Source organism: Grammomys surdaster, unplaced genomic scaffold, assembly GCF_004785775.1.
Source record: "Grammomys surdaster isolate TR1022 unplaced genomic scaffold, NIH_TR_1.0 125671, whole genome shotgun sequence".
In the NCBI taxonomy this organism is placed as follows: Eukaryota; Metazoa; Chordata; class Mammalia; order Rodentia; family Muridae; genus Grammomys; species Grammomys surdaster.
The window spans coordinates 1,562,902-1,586,537 of record NW_021620508.1 but is presented as its reverse complement, the minus strand read 5'-3'; the positions used below and the strand labels follow the sequence as shown (position 1 = coordinate 1,586,537).

Here is a 23,636-nt window from a genome sequence, read left to right as displayed (position 1 = left end):
TGGCAGTTCCTTTGTTTAGGTCAGAGAGCCCTTTCTTCTCCATGGCCAAGAACAGTGAGCCCAGTTTCCGCCAGAAGGGTGACAAATCAGCCTTGGTGGGGGGGTCTGAATAAAAAGCCAGCCATTGGCTCCCCCAGGAGTCGGGTGGTAGAGGAAGGTCTCATGAGCTCATGTCTCCATCGGACACAAGCGGGACTCAGCTGAGGTTTGCTGGTCTGAGAGGAGACAAAAGACAGCATGCTGTGACGGGAGAGAAACTGTGACAACACGGCGGGTTCTACAACTGCCTCGGGCTGGATTCTAGCCACATCCGCCCTTCAGCAGCTACAGGGCAGCAGGAAAAAGGGACCCCGCCACGTCTGTATTTACAGCTGGGAACTGGCACTAGCACGGGAAACTCGCAAATAAAGGAAGTGAGAGGTGGAGGATGCTTCCATGGCAACGCCCATCTGGAGATCCCTGACCACAGCTGCAAGCGTTCAGGGGAGAGGCTTATTTATTGAGAGATGGATGAAGCATTCCTTCTTCCTGTTTGCACCCGGACTTTGATACTAATGCTACACTTCCTTGGGCAGCCTCTGTGAGCCTCTTGTTCTACAGTTCAAAAAACCTACTCATTGTCTGAACACTTATGCAGACGGCTGCATGTTTCTGGTATTTTCCTCCAGACTGTCTGCCTTGCTTATCAGTCCTGACCTGGAAGAAGTGTCCAGCCAAAAAGGAGCTGTCTTGCTCTAGTTTACTGATATTCGTGTCACCAACTCATTCTAAACGGAGAATGAGCACGGCAGGGAACAGAATGCTTGCTACAGAGGTGAAGGCCACCACCATGTCACTTTCTTATCAACAAGTGCCTTCAGGGAGAAACGGAAACCTGGACCCCCAGAATGAAGGTGAACCCTTATCCTACACTAGATGCGAAACGTAACTCAGAATGCATCCTAGACTCCGGTGTGAGAGCTGAACCCACAGAAGCCTTAGAAGACACAGGGAATGGCTTCGAGGCTCTGAACCAGGTAGCAATTCCCAGTTACAATACCAAAGCACAGACGGCAACAATTAACAAACAAACAAGACCCAACCTATTTGAAAGGCAAACTTTTGTGTATTAAAAGACACTATTCAACAGGGTGGAAAAGCTGCCACAGGATGGGAGAAAGTATTTACAAATCACCTATCTGGTAAGAGGTTAGGGCCCGCAAGAGGGCTCAGTGGGTGACGGTTCCTGCCATGTAAACCTGGCAGCCTGAGTTCGATTTCTGGAACTCACATAAGGTGGAGGAAAGAACCAGCCCTACAAAACTGTCCTCTGACCAAGATTGAGTAACACTTTTTAAAAAGAGGTTAATACTCAGAATACATAAAATGCATATAAAACTCAACAACAAAAATAAGCAACACAACTGAAATATGGACAAAAGTATAAAAGTATCTTTTATTCGACGGATGTGATTGTTGTCTCAGAGGCTTACTTACTGCTAACTAAGCTCACCCTTTCTATCTCCTTCTGAACTCTGGTTCACTGGTTCAATTCAGCTGTTCTGGCTCAAACTCCTCTCCCGGCTGACTGATTCAAACTGGCTTCTCTCAGCTTCTCACTGAATTGCTCTGCTTGGCCCCCAACTAACTCTGGCAATTTGTTCTAATCTTCTGGCTCCTTCTTCTCCGGCTTCAGCTGTCTCTCCTGACCTGCACTGAACTGCATGAGCTCACAAACCCAACTCCACTGAACTGCACTGTGCACACTGCATTGACTCCCAACTGACTCTCTCTCCCTGCATTCTCTTAAACACTCTTTCTTATGCTGTTCTCGTCAGAGTTGGGCATATCCTCTCTCTGACTCATTCTGTCAAGTCTTTCTCTGATTTGACACTTTGACTGAGCCTCGTTTAGACCCTCACTTTCAAACATGGCTGTTTTCTTCTACAAACTAACCTTACCTAACCTACATGGTTTGGGATTAAGGGTGTGTACTAAGGGTGTGTCTGTATCCCAGCCAGATCACACAGATCTGGAAGGTCTCTGGATGTGATCCCTTGCCAGAGCAGCCATGCTGCTGGATGAGAATTCCTCCCCACAAAGGACTTGAGTAACCATGCAAACCAAGTGGGAGGTGCCCGCACTGTCTGTAAGACGGCTGCGACTGCAGGACACGGTGGTGCACACCTGAATCACAGCTCTCAGGAGGAGCAGTCTCAGGAGGGGCAGATCTTGGGTGAGCTCCAGGCCAGCCTTGTCTTCATAGCTAGACATCATCTCAACGAACAACTGGAAAGGCTGATTCCCTGTCCCCTGCTGGCAGCACTGCGAGAACGGGGTGGCAGTCTCCCCATAAAATTAACTGGGGAACTAAATCAATCCAGCAGTCCCACTGCTGTGCATGTAACTAACCCCAGAGATAAAAGTGGGGAACTGGATGCAGTGGCACAGAAGGCAGGGGCATCAAGGGCATCTTTGCTACACAGAGAATCTGGAGTCATCTCAAAACAATCAAAACGAAAAAGAAAGAAGTCAAGCAGAGACTCAGCATACGGTCATGCTGCTTATTCAATACAGTCAAGGGGCAAGTGAAACAATGGGATATAGTATCTGAAAATTATATTCTTGAGTGCTACGTTACTTTATAGTTTATACATATTTATGGGGAACAGCTTTGTATGAATAAATATGTATGCATATAAATATATACACACATGCTTATACACAAACGTATGTTGTAGAATATTCATGATCAAACTATACTTAAGGTGGCAAAATTGACGTTATTTTATCACAATAATAATTAAATCACTAAAACGTCAAATAGGTATATCTCACACACCCAATTCTAGAGCTCTGCCCTATTAAGAACAAGGGTGTATGCCATGGGGTGATCTTTTATATAAGGGACTTCTGAGTGACAGTTTTATATACCTGGTGAGAGGCAGTAAGAAACAGACCCTGGAGGACACTGGACAGGAAACTGAGTTATACTCGGTGAAACTGTCACTAACCACTTCACATGCCACAGCACACCTGCCTTTTACTGTGTGTACTAGTGCGTGTGTGTGTGTGTGTGTGTGTGTGTGTGCAAGTGCAGGACAGATGACAACCTTGTCATGTCATCCTCAATCACTGACCACCTGACGTTTTGAGACAAGGTCTCTTGCTGAACCTGGAGCCAGCCAGTGAGCACCAGCATGGGGGAACCAGGGATGTCACTGAGCAATTTACATACATGTTGAGAACCTGAAGTTAGACCTTCATGTGTGACAAGAACTTTATCAACCCAGCCATCTTCTCAACCTGTTTCTTGACTTTTCAAACAGGTCTCCTGCTGGGCACAGTGGTTCATGCCTCTAGCCTCACACTCAGGAGGCTGAGGCCCGAGGGAGTTCAGGGCCAGCCTGGGCAACAGAGACAGACCTCAAAACAACACAAAGTTTCAGTGAGACACACACCTGCGAAGATTCCAGAACCTAAGAGGTGGAGGCAGGAAGGGCAGAAGTCCGAGGTCACCCTTGGTTACCCCAAGTTTGAGGTCAGCCTGTGCAAGCATGCCTGCACAGTGGTGTGAATGTACATCCCATATGCATCTCCAGAAGTCTGAGAAGACAGAAGTGTACTCATAACCTCCCACTGAAGGCAAGCACTGTAAAGACAGTAGCTCACTGCCTTGCAGTCTTTCCCCTGAGGAAGCAGCAGACACGCTCTCTTAGAAAGTCTTTCACTCAGGCTTTCCCAGGAGATTTTAAATAAGTGAAAAATAGCATTTGAACACATGATGAAAACATGCTGGGGGGAAAAATCAAAATTATGTGTTTATGTCTTTAAATGGTGACAGATATTAAACCTATTTCTCCAAATGGGAGACTCTGGAGGAGGAGGAAGCTTCCTTTCCCAGAGTCTCTGCGTCCATCCTAGCTCCTAGTACAGGCTAAATGCACACAACCAGTCAGATACAATACTTGTGACGGACTATGCTAATTGTGCAACTTTTTTTTTTTGTAGAGTCGAGGCTGCTTCTTTTCTTTATTCTGGGGATGGGATTGAGGTGCATCTTCTGTTCTAGAGATAGAGTCTTTGTAGCACAGGCTGTCCTAGAATGTCCAGAGTAAATAGCTCAGGAAGGCCCTGAACTCGAGATACCTCTCCTTCCTATATCAGCCTCCAGAATACTAAACCTCCGTGAGCCACCGAGTCTGGCTTAAAAGAGGTGAAGTTTAAAACTTCACAATGGATATTTCATTAGCCGTTATCATCTCAGGAGGTGAGCGTGGCTATCATTTTATGGACAAAGACTGAGGCACAAAGAGATCTAGTGACTTTCCTAATGTCACATGACAGTTAAGTGGTGATGTAGGGACTTGGACCCAGGATACCTGGCCCCGTGTTCTCTCTTTCCCCTGCTCTACAATGCAGATGACCCTGCAGTTAGGACATCAGTGACAAGCTTCAGGGCCAGGTTGCCAAGAGTTGCATCACGACTATTCATCCTTCTCTGCAACTCATTTTGTTTCCTAAAGGAAATGAGAGATTGCTGGAATTCAGCAAAAGTGAGACGGCCGGAAGCTGCAGCTGACCACAGGCACATGTGGGTCTTCTGCAGGCTGCTGGGGAAAAATTCCTAAGCGATGACCTTACTGCACAGACCAAAGGGCAGATCCTGGGTGGGTCACTCTCTGCTGCCTGGGACACACCCAGTACCAGATGGGACTGGGCCTCGGCTACCTTCCACAGCATGTGGGAGAAGAGAAGGCAGAGGATGGGAGCTGGGTGGCTCACAGCCACTAATCCTTGCCCAGGAGACTAAGGAGAGGCCGATGGCTATGAGTGTACAGACACTGAGGACTGCTCGTGTGTGTTCAGAGCGTGACAGAGGCAGGGGCCTGGTCAAGCCCACCCAGAGGCTCTGTCAGCTGTTCTTGCCACGTCACACAGATCCTTCCGGGAAAGCAGACTGTGGCTTCCCCGGGCTCACTGGGAAATCAGACCTACCAGTGAGAAGAATCCTGGAAATTAACCACTGGGGAGTTCTGTCTCACCTCCCAATCAGGAAGAGACGAGAAATGAAAACTTTGGCGGGAAAACTAAGATCATACCAAATGCTGAGCCAAAGAGTCGTAGCCCATGGAATCACAGGTAGGTCCACACTGTCATAGACAGGACGGTGCCTGACAATGACAGCCCAAACTACTTCTGTATAACTTCTCACAACCACACATTCTCATTCAGTGTCTTCCTCTGTCTCTTTCTGCTTCTCTGTCTGTCTGTCTGTCTCTCTCCCTCCTGTTTTGTTAACATTCCAAAGAATTAAGAAAAGGTATAATAAATACCCATGTACTCAAACCCCAACTAAACAGCTGTCAAGACTGTGACATATGCTTCAGTTTCTCCTCATACTGAAATACTGTTTTAGACATGATTTCTCTGTGTAGCCCTGGCTGTCTTGGAACTCACCCTGTAGACCAGGCTGGCCTCACACTCCTGGAGATCCGCCCGCCTCTGCCTTCTGAGTGCTGGGATTAAAGGAGTGCGCCACCATGACTGGCCTGAAATGCTTATTAAGGCAAGTCCCAGACACCACGTTGCTCCAAAGTTATGCACTCCAGTTTGCAACTCTGAGGAATACGGGTGTTTCCGACTGGGTGTGGTGGCATGCGCCTGGAGCCCCAGTACCGGAATAGCTGGAGCCAGAGAACTGCGGCAAGCCTGAGGCCACTGTAGGCTACACAGCCACTCCTTCAAAACATAAGACAACAGAAGGGTAGGCCAGGGGGAGAAGGGAGAGGGTTGGCGGGGAGGTGGGGCACAGGTACACTGTGGGCACTGTCCTTGTGGCTGTGGTGTGAGGCTGGTGCTGTTCTCCATCACAATGAGTATGAACAAGCACACAGACCCGGGCCTGACAGACCCCAGAGCAGGGTAGCAGGGCACCCTGGTGATAGAGCTATCCTTGCCTTTCTGGAAGACCTCTTTGCAATGCAAATCCAAAGAAAGCTTAGCAGGCTCTGAGCTGTCCTGACTCAGATCTTCTGCGCCTCTACCCATCAGAGAAAGTCCTCTGAAGTCGACCATGTGCTGGCAGTGCCCAGGGTTACCCAGCTCTTCCACACCTGAGCCTGGGCTTGACCTGCAGCAGGTGCTGGCACAATGCCAAGTGAGGCCTGACAATCAGATCATAACTACCCCAAAGCTCCGCGCTGTTCCCCATTAACATAAACAGGGGCGGGGTGGGGCTCAGTCATAGAGTCATAGGGTGCAATCTCAACAACTTTCAATCACCCCAAACTTAAGTGTCTGGAAACTATAAATCCTCTTTCCACTAAGGTAACAATTACGGGGCTCTGTGCCTGGATCCTGCTTGTTGGTGCACTGAGGGCAACATGGTTGGAAGAGAGCCTGTGAAAAGTGTGGGGGACCTGTGACATGGAATGGACACACCCACCCGAGCCCACAGGAGCTCTACTCCTCCAGACTTCCTGACTATATAAGAAAAGGCAATCCCCAAGCGCCCTGACTGGCTCCCAGCCCACACTGTCCCAATCCACTTTCCCACGAACCTGGCGGAGCTCAGGCTTTGCTTCAGAGACCGGCCAGCACTCCTCTCAGCTCTCCCAGCTGGCCCAGGCAGAATCCACCTCTCTCTCACTGCTCCACACACGACTCAGACTCACCAGCCTGGGCTCCGGCCATCTGGGTGTCTGGGCCCTGCTGGGGAAATGGTATCTACAGGATACAGGATACAGGATACAGGCTTTGCAGGCAAAAACCTATGGGTTCCATCTTCTCTGGGCGCTCTAAGCACTTTGGATCCTGGCAAGCCCTTTTCTCTTCTTTCCTGAGGTGACTTAAATGAGAATGGCCCCCTGAATCTGAATGTTTGGTTCCCTACTGGTGGATTTGTTTGGGAAGGATTAGGAGGTGTGGCTTTGTTGGAGGAGGTGTGTGACAGGGCTTTGAAGTTTGAAAAGCCTGTACCTTTTCCAGTTAGCTCTGTCTCTATGCCTCATAGTGGTTGTCCCAACATGTGAGCTCTCAGCTTCCTCTCCAATTCTGTGCCTGCCTGTTGCCGTGTCCCCACCGTGAGAGTCATGGACTCACCCACTGAAAGTGTAAAGTAAATCCCTATTTAAATGTCCTCTTGCATAAGCTGCGTTTGTTGAGGTATCTCTTCACAGCAATAGATGAATAGCTAAGACACCTGTAATCCTTGATTCTGCGGCGGAAACAGCAGCCATAACAGACAGCTAGCTGCCTGTGCGGCTGAAGGCCATTCCCAGCCTCTCTATTTGTCTCACACTGGACATTATGTACACTTCCACGACCCCTACTGTAGCTAGGGGCAGCTACTGACTCCTTTATGGACAGAGAGAGATGTAAAAAGCTCAGCTAGGGCCACAGGTGTCTGGACTCAGATTTCCTTCTGCTCGGGATGTTGAAGACAGCCATGGAGGAGCTGAGGAGGCCCTGCATTGACAGTTAGGTTTGTCTTCTCCAGGCTGTTTGAAATGACAGTAAGCCATCTCTACCACTTGGCCGGGATTCACCAGGTATCCTGTGACCTGCAGCCCGAGGTGTCCCAGGGAGACAGCCTCACAGAGTGAAGACTCACCACCATCCAGCCAGGAAGCACTTACCGCACTGACATACACTCCACCCCGGCTAGTTCTTAGCTTTCACAAGCAGCTGCCCAAGGCCTCGCTTCCAGACCACTGTACTGGCAAAGGGTGCTGGCAGCAGACACCGTCCACTTCATCAGCCCCCAGTGCCTCTCCTGGAGGAACTGCAGCTGCCGGGATGTGGCTCCACTCTGAGTGGCTGTCATCAGGCCTTTGGTGGCACTTGAGAACCAAGGAGGAGGTGCAAGGAGGGTCTGCAGCCTCCAGAGCGAGCGGCTTTTGCAGAACTTAAAAGCAGAGGGTTGGACCTAGCCGACCCGCACTTCCCCCTCCTCCACGGCCCAGGCCCGTCCTTCCTGTGGCCGGTGCTCAGCCCTGCTCAGCCCCCGGTGCCCGTACTTACTTTCACACTTAGTTCTAACTAGCCTTGCTTTATTTTCGGCTTCAAACCCAACAGCAGCCCCACCCAGAGCCCAACGAGGCTTTGCTACACTGTTGACATTCTTTTCCTGTTACGGATGAAAATAAACCTGTGGCTATTAAAGCACGGAGTGTTTACTCAAACGCCACCTCCGATTACCCTGTGGAGGAGCCGGCTTGGGGAAGCCTCCCTTTTCTGCCCAGCTTCCTCCTTCCAAATCACCTTATTTAGTCCTCAAAGGCCAACTTTCTGGAGAGAAGGAAGTTTCTGTAGTGGACCCACATTGCTCTCTCTCACAGCTAACTAAGATGGCGCTTTCTAAAGCTACCCAGCTCCTAACACTGCTCTGTGCCCACTGTCTCCTTGCTGACTGCTGCTGGGCTTGGGGCCCACGCTCTGAAGCGGTGGTTAGATCCGATGGCTCATGCTTCTCTGACTCACTCACACGGTGCTCACAGAATCTTCATGGGTAGGGACATTACTTTTCTGGCTTAGGGATGAGGAAATACAGCCCTAAAGGTAAATGCCACTCACCCAAGCGAGGCCCCAGGGCTGAGAGTGGTGGTTCCAGAGGCTCTGCCCTTACCCACTTGGTGATGCTACCTCTGCAACACAACCTTTCCAGGCACTGAGTGCTGAGTATTAAGCTCTGGGCTGACCTCAGACTGCCTGCTCCCTGCTCCCACCCAAACAACCTAATGAAGTCTTTAAAAATGAAGAGCCCGAGGCTCAGGGTAGTGAAGTCACCCATACACGGCCACAGCTCCAGCACACATGGAGCCAGAATATTGTTGCCTGGCTTGTAACTCCAAAGCTACCAACTGGCAGGCTCCAGCAGCCCAAACCCAGGTTCACCAAAAGCCCCTCTTCTGTATCCTGTCCCTAGGGAGATACTGAGAGATTGTTCTCCAAAGCTAAGGAGTGACAGAGGGTCACTTCTGCAACAGAGCCTCAGAAGTCTCTTTCAAGTCTATCGAGCAAACTAGAGAGCAGGTGCCCCGTCCCAGAGACCACCATTCTACATGGGCCACTGGACACACTCAGGATCCAGGTCAGGGCTTCCCAGTGGCAACAACTGACCAGTGAGAGCTTTATCCTTGGGGGTGAGCAGAACTGTTTCTCTGGCCTTAGAATCTGAACCTTCCTAGGATCCTATGCCAGTAGGATAGGGCCTTCCTCTGTCCCCAGACTGACTGACTGGCATGGCTTTGCCCAACTGTCCTGTAGCCACAGAGTGGAGACTTGGGGTGTAGCTCAATTGGGGTTCTTGCCTGAGCTTCGTAAAGCCCCGACTTTTACTCTTCAGAGGTACAGATCTCAGGGATCCTTAGAACTCAGGGAGGGAAGCCTTGTTCATCAAGGCCATCCTTACATAGCCAGTTTCAGACCAGCATGGGCTACATGAAACACCCCAAGACACACACACACACACACACTCTTTTGATCCAGATGGCCCATGTTCAAATCTCAGTTTTGTCATTTACTAGCTGTGGGTCACTAGACAAGTTCTTTCTCCTCTCTGTGCCTCAGTTTCCTCTTCTGGAAAAGGGGTTAATCATAGCAAGGTCAGTAGAATTGTTATAGGGATTAAATCAGAACCAGTATTGGCTACTGTGAGTTCTAACAGCCCAACGGAGCAGTTACACTCTATGACAGGAGTCTACTGGTCCTTTAAGATGCCCAAATCTCCCAGCAGCTAGCTGCAAGTCTTCAAGAAGCAGCATGCTGGCATGCTGACACACAGGCCATATCCACCTGGAGTTAGGATAGGACTCTTGTCATCCTGCTGAGCAGCAATGACAGTAGCATCCACTGGTGATTATCCAGCTGTTTGGGAGTTTATTCACCTCCATTGTGGCCAGGAAGAGGATCCCACAGAGGCAAAGCCCTGGGTTCCCACAGCAGGCAGACCAGTATAATGCATACCCAGGGATGCCAACTCTCTCCTCCCAGCTGCTGCCTTCCTCTCTGACACCCAAGAGTTGTCCCCGCCCCACACAGACAGATGCTTGGTAAAGAGTGAATGGATGAAGTGCCTGGGTGGTTAGCAATAACACTTGCCACAGCTGGGCCTCTGGCTTTCCATCTGCACCCCAGACAACTGCCCCTCCCCCCTTCACAGGGTAAGCCACGGGTCTGAAATGACTTGGAAATCCATCGACGGTGGCTCAGAAGCACAAGCTGACATTCCTTGGAATCCTGGCAAAGGCATACCAAAGACGCTGTCTCCTTGGGTCTACCTTTGAGAGCCCTAGGCCAACCCATGGCTCTTCTGACATCACCAGGCCAACCCGTGACTCTTCAGACACTACCAGGCCATATGAAGGCCAAGGACGGGAGTGGGGCTCACACAGTTGCCTTTCCGAGCTGTACCGACTCACACAGCAGTGAGTCCCATCTGTCCCTCCTACAGGGGCTGTCTCAGGAACGCTCCAGCAATCCCACTGGCCAGGTGCGGGCTCCAGGCCCAGTGTGGACATGTCATCTCTGAACCAGCAGTGCAAGGTGTCATGTCTAAATTCCATGAGATGGAATGCCCCAATTCCAGGGGAGACCTCAGGCTGAGACGCATCCTCCCTGAACACCAGCTTTCTAGTCTGAGCTTAAGCAAGGTCCATTTGGGGGGTTGGGGGGGGGACTGGAGAGGACTTCAGGGGGCAGACACAATGGATATCAATGATCAAGGCCCACCCTCCTTCCTACCTTTTAACTTTCAGCGAACACAAAGAGCAGCTACAGGTAAAGATATAGTTAGTCTCTGTCTAAAGGCGAAGACCTCTGAGGAGGGGAGAGAGCAAACTCAGCTTTTATCTGGGATCACGGCTAGGCTAACAGAGGCCTCACTAGAGGCGCCGTCTTTACACAGACCCAGGGAGGAGGAAAGAGATGGACAAGAAGCCATCTGACAGCAGGGTCGTGGATGGGAGCAAGCCAGCACACAGCCCCAAAGAGCCAAGCTGCCTGTGCAGGATAGGAAAGAAGATAAGACCGCCCAGGGGGTGGACATAAGGGGAGGGTGCATGCAAAGGGCAGTGAAGACAGTGAGCCAACCACAGGTTTCTGACCAGGAGAGGGACATGATCTAACTCAGGGGCTCAGACACTCCTGGCTGTGTGGAGGGAGCATAGGCTGTTAGGGGTGGCTCTACAGACACAGTGAGGCCCTGTTCCACAGAGCAGGGGAGACTTAGAGGGGCGGAACTTGTAGAAGAGAAAGATAGGGAGATAACATGGAAAAGTGGGTGACAGTGGCTAGAAGAGAAGCTACATCACGCCTAGAATGCTATTATTAAAGGGCTATCTCAGGTGAGCTCACACCGCTTCCTACTCTCCCAGTATGAATACCCAGCACAATGTCCGATACTTCTCCTATTGCTTGACTAGGCTACACTCACTAACACAGGGAACAAAGGACCCATCAGGAAGCTACCAGGAGACTCCCTAGAGCCAAGTAGCTGAGACTGAGGGTACAGGGACATCGCTTTGAGTGTCCAGCTGGCCTGGGAGGTCCTGGGTACAGTGAACTTTGAAGGCATGAGCCCTCTGGTTCTCATTAGAGAATGCTTTGCCACCCCTATTCCAGGGCACCATTAGAGACATTTCTGATGGCCTCTACGGAAGTGGGGGGAACTTGTAACTGGCACCCAGTAAATGGAGACCAGGGTGCTCTAACCATCCCACAGTGCATAGGGTCATATTCTCATAACCAGGAATCTGACCCCAAAGACCTACAGTACTAAGGCTGAAATCATGGTTCTGTCTGTGAAGTTCTAATAACCAGAAGATGAAAGAAAATGCAGATTTTTGCCCAAGGTTCTACATAAACGTCAGACCTCTAGATTCTCAGAGCTGTCCCTCCTCAACCCTCATTAACTAAAGCCTGTACTGCAACAAAGTCCTCGGGTAACTCTCAGGCCACTAGAAAGCCTAAAGTTGTAGGAAGCTTTGAAAAAAAAAAAAAAATCCTGTCCAGGCCTCAGGTCCCGAACACAGGCCAGAGTGACGAGCAAGCGGAAACAGGCTAGGTCCAGGTTTCAGCGGTCTCTACCTAACTTGCTCCAGCAAGCGGCCACCCGCCAGGGTGGAGGAAGAGAAGCAGGCAGTCCCCACTGCGGAGGCCCCACTCAGTCCCCATCTCTGTCAACAAATATCTTGCCAGTGATTAGCTTCCTGGCATCGAGTAACCTGCCCCCCAGAAGCAGGGCTGCTTTCTGGCAACTGAAGCAAGCGCCCAGACAGATGCCAAGTTCCCAGACTGAAGCAGAGCTGGTGTGGGGAGCTGAGGATCAATTCCACGTGACTTAGCTGTTGACAAGAAACTAGAAGAAAGAAACCCGTCTCATTGTGACTTACAACGGAACACAGTATCTGTCTATGACAGGCCCGGTCTGTGTTTCTAAGCATGGAATGGTGGGCCCAGTCCGCAGATGAAAAGCCAAGGCTAGGTGCAGAGGCCACTCGGCCAAAGTCGTGAGGCAGTGCCCAGTGAGGCCAGGGCTGAAACCGTGGTCTGACTCCTCCAGGCTCTGCTGACTCGGCCGCTGCTTCCCCACTAAGATCTTTACACTACCACCAAGCAGAGTAAGGCCGAGCAGCTTGCTGGGATGGAGAAAGTGGGCTATGCTCCATTGACTGGCCCACCTTCAGGGTGAAAACAACCACATTCTTGGCTGGAAAGTAACAGCCTGCTAACAAGAACTGGTCTTCCCTGTGGTGTGACTCCTGGGAGAGGGCCCTCTGAAGGCTAGTGAGAGTGAGAAACTGAACCTCTCCCCGCACACGGCCACAAGGCCAGAGTCAGGAGCCCCCAGGTTTTGCCTTCAGACACCTCTAGGTCTGAAGGCAATACAGGCTTTGGAAGCATGAATCTCCCTCTTTTCTCTTCTTTTCTTCTTTTCTTTTCTTCTCTCTCCTTCCTATCAATCAATCAATCTATCTATCTATCTATCTGTCTATCTATCTATCTATCTATCTAAGAAAAGGTCTCACTGTGTAGCCCAAGATGGCCTCAAACCTGGAGATTATCCTGTTGCTTTAATCCACGTGCTGGAATTAAAGGCAGGCGCCACCATGTTTTCACCTAATTTGACCAACTGGAGGCCCATGCCGTGTCTGCTCTTTCCCACAACCAAGCTCATTCTGATAAGCTTGTCTGTCCTGTGCTGTGCTGCTCTCTGCCAAGCATTCCCTTCCTCCCTCTGCACGGCTGGCTCCTCCTCTCTCGGACTGGGTGCCACCCTCTGACAATCTCTTCTCTGCTTCTGTACTGTAAACTATCAGTACTGCACACTTGACAATCAGGAGGTCTAGGTTGCGGTCCAGTGTCGTGCCTTGTTTAGTCGGTGTCATTGCCCCTCCCCCACCCCACCTCCCTTCTCATTCGTGTCCTAGAGAGTATATAAACCCCATACACTGCATGCTAAGGAAGCACTTTAACACTGAGCTACACAGCTACTGATTTATCTGCTCTACCTACCTACCTACCTACCCGGAGACAGGGTCTTGTTAAGTTGCCTAGTCTAGCCTAAAACTCATCATGTAACTCAAGATGGCCGGGAAGCCATGATCCCAATACCTCACCCTCTCAAGTGCTGGGGATCATGGGCATGCGACACTGTGCCCAAACCTGGTTGTGTGCCTTAATAGCGCTACCACTGACAAACACACTTATCTCCCCTGGTGTGGTGGCACATGGCTTTAATTCCAGCACTCAGGGAGGCAGAGGCAAAGAGGATCTCTGAGTTCAAGGCCAGTCTAGACAACAGAGTAAGTTCTAGGACAGTCAGGGCTATACAGAGGAAACAAACCTCTTAGAAAACAAAACAAACAAGCACACAACAACAACAAAGCCACCACCATTTATTTCTAGTGTCCCCATTTGTAAATCTGGTTGTCTATGTGACTGGGTACATCAGTGCTTGGCACAGACTGGGAACCCTATAAATGAACTGGGTGTGATGGTGCATACCTGTAATTCCAGCACACAAGAGGCTGGGGCAGGGGACCAGGAGTTTTGGGATAGCCTGGGCAATATAGTGAGAACGTATCTCAAAACACATAAATAGAAAAGGCCTGTAAATATTTGCTGAAAGAACTCCTGCACCTCTGCTTCTAGCAGCTGCTCTCTCCTTGAGGCTTGCACGACAAGCTGTTCTAGTTTGCTGGAGGTGCCTGCTCAGGAGACATGGGAGGACCACATCTGTCAGAGTCCACAGCAATGTGAGGGGCAGCAGGAATGGCAGGAACGGCTCTGCGGCACCAGCTCAAAGCCCACTGATGATGCCGGGATGCACCTGAGCTTAGACAAGGCTCACTCAGCCAGGGTACACTTAATAAGGACCACGCCCTTCCATGACCATGCAGCTCTGCCCACCTGCACAGGGCTCAGGCACAAAGACTCGGTGTCCCCTGGAGACCTGCCAGGCCATCTTTCTCCAAGCTTCTTCAACAAAGAACACAGAGTTTCTCACCATTCCAAACATTCCGACTTGAACCGTGTGTGTTTAACAAGTTCTGATTGGGGTTGGACTTTTGGGTCCAGGGCGGTGCCAAGCAGCTCATTCTGTGCGGAATCACTGTTCTCGGGCTTTTGGACTGAGAATCATCTCCCATGAAACTGAACTTCCGGTCATCTGTTTACAGGACTGTGCAGCACCTAATCACAGAGGCTAACTCTCACACTGCACCTGTTCCGACTACCAGTGTAGTCCTATTATAACCCCGCCCACCGCCGCTGAGCGCAGTGAGGTATCCTGAGAGTTTCAGTCCTTTGCCGGAGGTCAAGAGCCAGAGCCAGACCTGAACCCCAGGCAATGGCTCCAGGGTGTAAGCGTTTAATAACTACCCTTCTTTGCATCTCAATCCTTATTTGGCACCTGCCAAAAGATACTGCAAGCAAGTGCTATTTAGCTGTTAACTGAGCCTCATGAGTCACTTCTTCGGGCCTGCACTTTGCCAAACCTACTGAACTGAGCTAAGGGGACAGATCTCAGAGCCCTCCTCACCGAGTATACAGCACCGACAAACGCAAAGGCCATTTCCATTCAGCCTGGCTGGAGCTGTCATAAGGAGAGCAGGCTAGACCACTGTGGTATGCACCACAGACAAGCCTCGATGCCAAGAAGGAATAAGCGAAGGGCTACATAAGCCCACAAGGTCATCTCCAGAAGAGCCAGCCAGAAGACGCCAGAGTGATGATGTCCTTGCCTACCTGACACCTATTCCCCTCTTCTGGAGAACTGTGGTCATGGTGGCAATGCAGACTTCCCGGCCCGAGGCTCCATACCTTCTGTACCTCCCTGCTCTACAGCCTCATGTACAGCAACATTACCCAGGAGTGCTGTAAGCTGTGACACACAGGCTTCAGAAGGAGGATCTGAAGGAGGACATTTCGGGATAAAGGGACCCAAAAAACACATGGCCTGTGCAGCTGCTAAGAGAAAATGTTAACCAAGGCTGAACACATAGCTGCAAACTTGCTACGTGACCTTGGGCAAGTGACTTGGCAGCCCTGAGCGCTTACCCATGATGGGCTTAATAAATACCCTTTCCCCTCCTGGCAGCCACCTCTAGCACCATGGACAGCTCCCCAACCCCGACCCCAGGTGCCTCTCCCCTATCCTCAGGTTTAAGGGGACCAATCACCTCCAGCAGAGGAGTCTAGCCAGAGACAAGGGTTGAGTAGGAGACCTCTGAGGGCCAGTGGGATTGTCCATGGGGTAATCAGACAGAAAGTAAACAGACTTGCCCCCAAGAAAAGAAACCAGTCTTGCAGCTTCCTTCCCCTACATTGCTCCAGGCCCAGTTCCCAGGACCAGTCTTTGATCTAGAAGATTTAATTGTTTCCCTGATTGGACAGACACGTAGCTCACGAGGCTCTAGAACAACTGTGTCCCTCACAGGCTTCCTTTCAGCTCTCCAGACTGGAGGCCAGGTACTTCAGCACAGGCCATGGGCAACTTCTGCAAATGGATCAGGACGCCGAACAAAGCGCCAAACAAGGCTCCTGCTGATGGCTATATGCACTGGGAAGCAGATTCATGTGCTTGCTAACGATCTGCTAGACACACCTAAGACTGTTATCTAGAGTCTACAGGGGCAGAGAGCTGGGAAAACTCTTCATTCGAGGCCCTCCTTAGAGTTAAGGGTGGTCATGCGGCTTATCTAGCCAGTGACTCACAGTCAAGTCTAGCAGGTTTGACGCAGAGTCCTCTGCTCCAGTTACCTTGACAGAAAACCACTTGCAGGACTGTGTCCTTCAGGAAAGGTGAAGTGTCATTGCTAATGATGGGCACCACTTCCTGAAAATGCCATTGCTGCCACCAGGTCCCCGAGCCTTTGGCTCTGCGGAGCTCCAGACAGAAGGCAGAGTGTGTGAAATCATAGTAATTATAATAACAGCTGGCATCCGCTAATGTCACAACATGCGGTGTGCCCATTTCAGAGCCTCCCAAGTGTTAGCTTACTTCATCCTGAACTCAGGAGCAAGAGGCAGGTCCTATGACCACCTTCACTTACACGTGGCCAGAGCCGAGCACAGAGCAAGTAGCCCGCCTAGTGCAGGACTCATCAGGGGAGTGTCAGAGGCTAGGTAGTCAGGCTCCAGAATCAAGAACTGTTTATTTAGGTTTCTCGGAATTTTGTTTGAGACACAGTCTCACTGGGGGGTTCAGGCTGATTTCAGAGTCAGCATCTCCCCAGGGACGGGGTAAAAAGTGTGTGCCGCCCTGCCAGCTCCCTCGTCAAAGCTGTGGGTCATGAGCTTTGATTAAACAACAAAAAGGTAGGTGTCCAACTTTGGTCTGTGAAAGCCCAATCCACTGCTATCTCATCCTGGGTACTGACTGTGGCTAACCGCGCACAGACCACCCTGCGGCTGCCACTGAAACAATGCCCACAGAAAGACGAGAGGTGATGGGATCTGGCCTGTGTTGGGTGATGAGACAGGACCAGGGTCACAGGAGCATAAGCCTGCAATCCTCCAGACACCAGATCACACCTAGTAGGAACAGCTTGCAGGAGAAATTCTTACACTGTTAATTATGAACAGGCTCTCCAGGACAGTCCTGGCCTTCCCTTGCTCACCTACAATGAAGGCCATGTATACTTGGCCACAGAAAAAAAAACAGGACACGGAAGGAAACAGCAGAACACCGCCGTACCTAGGTGCTCTCAGAATCAAGGCCATGTGCATTCTTTGACCGTAAGCCTTGCTGCCTGCACATGCTGTTCATGCAAGCATGTTCTTCCTCCAGCAAATAAAAGCCTACCCACCCTTCAGTACGAGCCGGAAGTCACAGGGAGCTCTAAGATGGATGCACTTTGAGTGTAAAACCCAAGTACCAACAGGATGTTGAATAGGCTGGCTTTTGTAACAGAAAGAAGGACATACCAAAACAGACCTGCCTATCTGCTCCTAGTTACAGAGCGAAAGGGGTGGAGGGGCCAGACAGGCGGGGAAAGGGGAGCAGAGCCCTCTTGCTGGGGTGTCTGTATACGCTCATTCACAGAACTGATTTTGACGGATGTGAGTGCCTAATCTATCTTTTCTCTTGAGTATCACAAAATTAAAAACAAGGCAGGGGTGACGGGGAGCAAGCAGGTCAGAGAAGCCGATGCGTGCAGATCTGAATAAACAGAGACAATGTCAACCTCCCCCACTAGGCCCGTGGATTCTTGCGGGCAGGCTGGAACCTGTGCTGGCTGCCAGCCAGGGGCCTGCCCAGCAGCTGGTGCCCCAGCAGTGCTCAGAGTGTGTAAGTGAAGAAATCAGCAGACCCACCTGCGGCCACACCCCTGGGCTGTGGCCACACCCCTGGGCTGCCCACAGCTTGCAGCTGGGCTCCGCCTGAGGGCAGAAGGCAGGGAGAAAGGCGCACAGCAGACAGGAAGTGCGGAGGGCCAGTCCTCTCTGAGGGGTACAGGCTGAAGAAAAGGAGGGAGGGCCAGAGAGAAAAGACTGAAAGCTTGGGGACATACTGTCTTGCAATGACTCTAAAAGTAGCCACAGATAATAAGTAACCAGACAACATGGCTGGGTCCCATAAACTTTATGACACTGAAACCATAATCTGACATGTCATGAGACCTGATTTTTTCTTCTTCTAGTAAAAACAAAAACAAAACCACGTAGAGCCTATTCTTAGTTACCAGGTCATATGATAATAGGCAGTGGGCCAAATCCAGCCCATAGCTCTACTCTATAGTCCGGGGTATACCTACCATGTTTATATACATGCTCACATCCACTCGGGGCAGGACACAAGCGGGGCCTGGTGTGCAGGCCTGTCGTTTGAGCTAATCAGAGGCTGGGGCAGGAGGATCTCAGGTTCAAAGCCTAACTGGGCAACTCAGCTCCAGTCTCGAAATGAAATTGAAAAGGCACAGCCCTGCCCAGCGCATGTGGGTCCAGGTTAAACACAAGCGCACAAAGAAAATACAAACAGCTCACAGAGGCCACTGCTATACAAAGTCTATTATATATGGAAAGGAAACCAACTCTGTATTTTTGAATTCTGAGCAAATTAGCTAAAATAATGGTTTTAATTTCTTTTTCTTTTTGTTGTTGTTGCTGCTAGGCATTGGACCCAGGGCATCAAAGATCCTAAGTACCTTCTGTTCCACTAAGCATAATCCAGGGCTAAATAAAACTGTTATTATGAAAATACTAAAGAGAAGAAGAGCCCAGGCTTTGGTACAGGAGATCAGAGACACGTTCCTAATGGGTCTCTGCATTTGCTGGGCACTCGGCAAGCATGCTGCTTCACAACTCCCCAAGCCCCATGCGCTAGGCCTCCTGGGCTGCTGGAGACTCTGGGTTCATGGCTCTGCACAGTAGCAAGGATCAGAAAGTTACAATATTCTTTCCTATGAAGGAAGCTCTACTGAGTGTTCCCAAGGCTGAGGCCCCGTCCTCACCAGCTGCTTGTGACTGAGGAAGGCCTCCTGCGTCAGCGTCCACACTGCCCAGAGATGCACCTCGTGGTCACATCTCAACATCCCAGTCAACAGGGCGTGGTTCCCCAACATGGGGTCCCTTAACTGTCACAATGGGTGGACTATAAGACTGTGCATCTGCGAGATCACGCAGTCTCATTTATTAAATGCCCATGGGGCACCAGAATATGACCTTACCTTACCTTGCCCTGATGCTGGAGCTGCAAACTAGGTTTCTTTCTTTTCTTCTTTTTGTTGGTTTGGTTTGGTTTTGTAGACTGGGTTTTTCTGTGTAGCCCTGGCTGGCCTTGAACTCAGAGATCTGCCTGCCTCTGCCTCCTGAGTACTGGGATTAAAGGCGTGTGCTGCCACCATCTGGGATAAAACTGTTTCTTTTCAGGTGCCTGCTCTTGCTGTATATTCCCACCAGGATCTCCATTCCCTGAGTGTTTGTCCTGTAACAAGTATTTACTGACCAGGATCAGGAACTGTTCTCAGTACTTGGCCTCTTCCAGCCCCGCACTTCCCAGCAGCTTCTCCATGACTGGGAGCGCAGTGAAGAAGAGGCCTAGGAAATTGTTGTCCCTCTAAGTACAAGCCATGGTCAGGGTGGAAAACTAACCATCACATGTTGAGTCAAAGTACTGAACATGTAGGACACTCGTCCCAACTCCTGATCACATCTGCCCACTCTTCTGTCCCATTTCTCCTAGCTCAGAGGTGAAGTGGTGTCTCAGTCAGTATTAACTGTCAGCTTGACACAGCCTAGAATAACCTGGGAAAAGGCTCAACTGGGTAATTGTTGGTTTGTAGGCATGCCTATGAGAGCTTGCCTTGATTATTAATGCAGAAGGGCTCGGCCCACTATGGGCAGCACCATCCCTAGGCAGATAGGCCTGCGTCATATGAGTCAGCCAGAGTGAGCCAAGAGCAGCGCTCCCCTACGGTTTCTGCTTCAAGCTCTTGCCTAGAGTTCCTGCCCTGACTTACCTCAATAATGAACTGTGGTGAAGAAGTGTACACCAGAGAAGCCTTACCCTCCACCACATTGATATTGGTCATAGTGTTTTATCACAGCAACAAAAAGTCAGGAACAGGTTGGGGACTGCCAATCACAGGGTTCACGGACACATTTATCTAAACTGAGCCAATCAGTTCTTGCTCAAGAATTGCAATTTCAAGTTGTCTAAAAAAACAAACAAACAAACAAACAAAACCTTCACAAACAAAAAAAATCACATAAGCAACAAAATAAAAATAATGGCAGCTAATACTTATTTAGCCTCATGTTCTGTACTTGGTACTGTTCTAAACTCAACTTAAAAACCAACTTAATTCGTCCTCACGGCACCCTCATTGCTCTCAAATCATGTACAAAAAGGGCAGGAGGCAGGAGGCGGCTGGTGGCCGCAGCCACGAGGCTAGCTGTGGAGTTCCCGCCACCGCCACTCCCTGGCACAGGAGTGAAATGGTGCACCTGAACACCCACCGGAGATACCCATCCAGCTCTGCTTCACCCTGTCTACTCTGTCGTCTGCACCTTATGTACCCTGCTGGACAGATGAACACGTCACTTACTTGGCCTCACACTTTGTACAGACCAGCTGACACTGTGGTACCTGAAGGTTCTAGAGACGCTTTGAGAGCCTTTAGTCATCTTCCTACCCTAGGGGGGAAAAATCCCGCAGGACACAGAGCAGGAGGGAGAGCCGGGGTAGAGTTTGAGGCTAGCCCTCGTTACCAGACTTTTGTTATTGGACTCATCACAAGCATTATAGGTCATTTAGCACCCTTGACCATCCAGGTCCTAAACTCGGACTGTCACCTTGGCTCACTGCAAAATCAAAACCACTCGCTCTGACAATCCTGCACGAGTCCTCCCACAATCCCAGGGTTTCCGTCTCCAAGTCCCCGTGTTTGACAGTACTGTCAACAGCTCAGTTTAGATTCTGGCCCTAGCTCTTTTTCTATGCCACAAATGTCAATGAATCCTTAGAGCCTTGTCCTACCCTGGATCTTTATCACATTCAGTGATGTAACGAGCAGTGCAATTCAAATAACAGAGGAGGAAACTGAGCATCAACGGCACCATGACTTGCTGAAAGGTACAGAAGCCTTTCTGTCCAGCAGTGTTCTGAGTACACTGAAGTGGGTCCTACTACTACAGCGTCTGGGCCTTCCCAAGTGGCCCAGGGGTACCCCGCTCTATCTCTGCTACCATTCAGCTCTAAGCCTCACAGCAAACATGTGTCCCAGGTCGTCTGTCATGTCCTCCCTCTCCCCCCTCCCCTCGCCCCGCAACTGGGGTCTACACAGCACCAGTCCTCCACACCAGTCCTGGCTCCCCGAGTGTTCCCTTCTTCGTGGTATGCCTCATGGCTCTAATGGTGCTTTGAATAGGAATGGCCCCAGAGGCTCACAGATTTGGATGGTTGGTCATCAGGGAGAGGCACTATAAAGAAGTGTGGCCTTGTTGGAGGAAGGATGGGGGTGGGGGGAGGAGGGGCTGGGCTTTGAGGTTTCAAATGAGGCTCACTTGCTCTTCCTGCTGCCTTCTGGTCCAGATGTAGAACTCTCAGCTACCTCTCTAGTACCATGTCTGTCTGTGTGCCACCATGCTTCCCACCATGACGATAAGGGACTAAACTTCTGAATGTTTAGTAAGCCCTAGTTAAATGCTTTATTTTATAAGAGTTGCTGTGATCAAAGTATCTCTTTAAAGCAATACAACTTTGACTAAGACAGTTGGGTTTAGGACGTATGTGTTTCCTGCCTCTTTCTCTAGACTCGGCTTCAGGAGGGAAGTCACTGGCTTAATGATGTCTCCGTGTCTGGGAGGTCAGGCACAGCCCCTGAGATGTGCTGTATGTGCTGGTCGGTGAGGCAACGTACCCCCCACCCCCCGGTCTTTTTTACAGTGTTGGTGACTGCATGCAGAGATTCACACAAGACAATCAAACAACAGCCCCGGTCAACATCCCCTTTACATTTTAATGTTTAAAAGTAGGGCAACAAAATACTGATTCCTAAAACCTAAAACCAGGGTGAAAGGCTGACCTAGAATCCAGGGGCATCAACCAGAGCCACTGGCTCTGTAAGCAGAGGGGAAAGATACACTAGAGGTGCTAGAAAGAGAGCAGCAGGTAGTCTAGGCTGGCATGAACTCAAAAATGCAAAAGCCATTACTAAAAATAAAGACCTCGCCAGGCAGTGGTGGCGCACGCCTTTAGTCCCAGCACTTGGGAGGCAGAGGCAGGTAGATTTCTGAGTTTGAGGCCAGCCTGGTCTACAGAGTGAGTTCCAGGACAGCCAGGGCTACACAGAGAAACCCTGTCTCAAGAAAAAAAAAAAAAAGAATAAAAAAATAAAAAATAAAGACCTCAGAGCTAGTGAGATGGCTCATCAGGAAAAGAGGTGCACTGCCAAGCCCGATAACCTGGGTTTGATACTCAGGACCTACATGGTGGAAGGAAAGAACTGCCTCCTGCAAGTTTTCTTCTGCCATCCACAGGTGTGCCACAGGGCACATATGGCTGCTCACACAAAATAAATAAAAGCATTCAAGGGTGGGGGTAACAGAGATGGCTCAGTGGCCACGATCACTTGCTGCTCTTACAGAGGACGGGGTTCAGTTGCCAGCACCCACATGGTGGTTCACAACTATCTGTAATAGCAGTGCTGTGGGAATCTCTTCTGCCCTCCAAGGGCACCAGGCACACACATGGTACATACACATGCATGTGGTACATATACACGCATGTAGGCAAAACATTCATACACATAAAAGTAAATAAACTTTAAAAAAGAAAAGGCTAGTTATGGCACATGGCTGACAAGAGAATCAGGAATCCAACTCCAGCCTGAGCTACACAAGAGTTCGAGGCCAGTGTGTTACGGGAGACCCTGACTCAAAAAACAGAGGTCGGGAAAATGGTTTACACGCTCCTGCTGCCAAGCCTGACAATCTGAGCTCAGTCCCCAGGGCCCACATGGTGGAAGAAGAGAACTGACTCCTGAACGGTGTCCTGTGACCTCCACTGCACACACATGTGTACACACACACACACACACACACACCAAAATGTAAGATAAACTTACATAAGTACCAGGGAGATAAAAGAAACAAACACAGCCTACTCTGTGCAGAAGGTAAAGCTATTTGCTTAGGCGGTTTGCCTTCACCCTGGGGCAGTGCCATCCACGAGGGACAAGGGCTTCAAAGCCTCTCAGTGGAAGCCCACCTGTCCCAGGAGCTAATGACCATACACTTGAGGCACAGACAAGTCCATTAGTCTTGTGTGCCAGGAAATGGAGGTGTAGGTAGATTCATCTCACTAGGCTGGTGAAAAACAAGTCACCTGAAAGCCAAACACACAGCAAGTGCTCAATAAAAACCAGCCCTGTATCATTACTGCGCTCACCACAGCCTTTCTGCCTCCACAACCAAGACAAAGAGGCCGTCCTGCCGTTCACACCTTGTTGTGTGCTACCCGGAGGCTCTGACTGCCCACTCTTATGGCTGATGTTCTCAAGCCAGGAAATGAGTCCCTCCTCTGCTAAAGGTGGGTTTCAACACTTAGAAGCAAGAGTTCCAACATACCATCTCCACCCAGTCATCCGAGAAGCCAACACATGTCTTACTGTGCTGGAAAAAGGCTCAGGGAATGTGGCTTCATGATG

The 23,636-nt window shown here is 50.2% G+C and overlaps 1 protein-coding gene across 3 annotated transcripts in view; it reads right to left on the bottom strand.

Moving 5' to 3' along the window:
• Sipa1l3 (signal induced proliferation associated 1 like 3) overlaps positions 1–23,636 on the bottom strand; it is a 204,655-nt gene that overhangs the window by 137,054 nt on the left and 43,965 nt on the right. Inside the window, exon 1 of one of the 3 annotated variants that reach the window (XM_028787589.1) lies at positions 7,620–7,944. The exons of the other annotated variants lie outside the window; for them this stretch is intronic. The gene's annotated coding sequence lies outside the window, so the exon portion shown is untranslated. Of the gene's footprint in view, positions 1–7,619; positions 7,945–23,636 lie in introns of those variants that run through there. 3 annotated transcript variants of the gene reach the window in all.